The sequence below is a fragment of the Onychostruthus taczanowskii genome, unplaced genomic scaffold (genome assembly GCF_017590055.1).
Source record: "Onychostruthus taczanowskii isolate IOZ18803 unplaced genomic scaffold, ASM1759005v1 scaffold601, whole genome shotgun sequence".
In the NCBI taxonomy this organism is placed as follows: Eukaryota; Metazoa; Chordata; class Aves; order Passeriformes; family Passeridae; genus Onychostruthus; species Onychostruthus taczanowskii.
Genome location: NW_024503692.1, coordinates 1,053 through 3,345, shown reverse-complemented (window position 1 = coordinate 3,345; position 2,293 = coordinate 1,053). Strand labels below are relative to the sequence as shown.

Genomic DNA, 2,293 nt, shown 5'->3' with positions numbered 1-2,293 from the left:
AGCTGCAGCAGAGCCGTGGGGCAGCTCTGCAGCCCCAGGCCCAGTTCCCTCTGCAGAGCACAGGGCTGGCAGCAGCTGCCCGGCCCTGGGGGCTCTGGCAGGGGGCACAGCTGGCTCCGGGCAATGCTGTCAGTGCAGCCAGGCAAGGAGCTGCATCTCCCTTCATCCAATGCCAGCATAAGGACACTTGGAAATCTCCCTGAGATTTCAGTCCAAGCTGGGAGCTGCAATGTAGGATGCAAACGTGTTCTAGAGCATCTCTGAGTTCTAAGATTGATGGGGAAAGGCAGAGGTGCTCTGACAGTGAAAATGCTGTTGGGTTGGTGAAATGAGCAAAGTGAGTCCTTGGCTAGAAATGTGGAGCTGGGCTGGGGTGGATCCATCTGCTCTCAGTAGCACCTGGTGACATTTTAGGGAAAGCATGGGAAGGTGATCACCCTCCATATGAGAATGGTTAAAGCCCTGAGAAAAAATCTCAGCAGGTCAGAATGCTAGACCATCTTCCCTTACACTTCACTCATCAACTTGCCTCACAGAACTTGCTCTGTTCTCTCTGAGGGCAGCAGAAATGCTGACGGTTTCGGATATCCAAGAAGAGCAGCAAAGATATAGGGGAGCTTACGAAAAAACCATCAGAATTCTTGAACACAAAATGGTGGCTCTGTGTGTTGCCGAGGCGGGTGTACTGGAAATGGCTTTGATTTTTGTTCCAGGTATCTCCTCTAACTCTTCACTGTCCTTTCTCCATCAACAGGTCCCCATGGCCAGCCCCAGCAAATGTCCAACAGCAGCTCCATCAGCCACTTCCTCCTGCTGGCACTGGCAGACACGCGGCAGCTGCAGCTCCTGCACTTCTGCCTCTTGCTGGGCATCTCCCTGGCTGCCCTCCTGGGCAACGGCCTCATCATCAGCGCCGTAGCCTGCGGCCAGCACCTGCACACGCCCATGTTCTTCTTCCTGCTCAACCTGGCCCTCAGCGACCTGGGCTCCATCTGCACCACTGTCCCCAAAGCCATGCACAATTCCCTCTGGGACACCAGCAACATCTCCTACAATGGATGTGCTTCCCAAGTATTTTTTTTTGTTTTCTGTGCAGCAAGAGAGTTTTTTTCTCCTGACCATCATGTGCTATGACCGCTACGTGTCCATCTGCAAACCCCTGCACTACGGGACCCTCCTGGGCAGCAGAGCTTGTGCCCACATGGCAGCAGCTGCCTGGGCCAGTGCCTTTCTAACTGTTCTGCTGCTCACAGCCAATACATTTTCCCTGCCCCTGTGCCATGGCAATGCCCTGGGCCAGTTCTTCTGTGATATCCCCCAGATCCTCAAGCTCTCCTGCTCCAAATCCTATTTCAGAGAATTTGGGCTCATTGCTTTTAGTGTCTGTTTATCTCAAGGCTGCAGTGTGGAGACTGATGATTGGAAGGTTTCAAGAACATTAAACTGCTGGCCAATTTCTGAAAATCATTTGTAATAAAAGTAATTTTTGCTGGTTCTTTTTGGGTTTGGTTCTTGTATAATTTCCTGTGATTTCCATTTTTAATATTGTCCACAAAACGATGTCATTGTTTGTGCCATATCTCATTTTGTTTCTCTCCACCTTCCCTGTGGCCACAGACTGTGTCAATGAGGGGTTGCACTCTCAGTGCTTTTAAAGGAACTAAAGGATCTCCCAGCAGAGTTTTCTGCAGAGATACCCTTTTGTTGCCTTCTCTGGAGCTGCAGCAGCAATGTCTGTGTGCAGAGCTGGGGCAGATCAGTGCTGGCCCAGCAGCTGTGCCCAGCAGCAGCAGCAGCAATTTTTTTGTGCCATTTCTCATTTTGTTTCTCTCCACCTTCCCTGTGGCCACAGACTGTGTCAATGAGTTCTCAGTGGCTTGAAACAAACTAAAGGCTCTCCCAGCAAAGTTTCCTCCAGAGATGCCCTTTTGTTGCCTTCTCTGGAGCTGCAGCAGCAATGTCTGTGTGCAGAGCTGGGGCAGATCAGTGCTGGCCCAGCAGCTGTGCCCAGCAGCAGCAGCAGCAGCACTTGGTGTTGCCAGTGCTGCTGCCGTGGCCCTGCCCCGCTGCCCTGGTGGCCCTGGTGTTGCTGCAGGGCCTGAGTGCTCTCGGGGCCGGGCACAGTCCTGGGGGTGGCAGTGCCGGGGCTGCAGCAGGGACAGGCCATGGGCACTGCTGGGGCAGCGCTGACGCCTCAGGCCAGGCCCTGGGGGCTTCAGGCTCCTTGCCCAGGCTCTCTCAAGAACACGGCCAGGCCAATGCTCAGCACAGAAAACCCCCAGGGTGAGCAGCC

The 2,293-nt window shown here is 53.7% G+C and overlaps 1 pseudogene; it reads left to right on the top strand.

Annotated features, from left to right (window-relative positions):
• Nucleotides 1-777: 777 nt before the first annotated feature.
• LOC121343855 lies at nt 778-1,381 on the top strand (annotated as a pseudogene).
• The last annotated feature ends 912 nt before the right edge of the window (nt 1,382-2,293 follow it).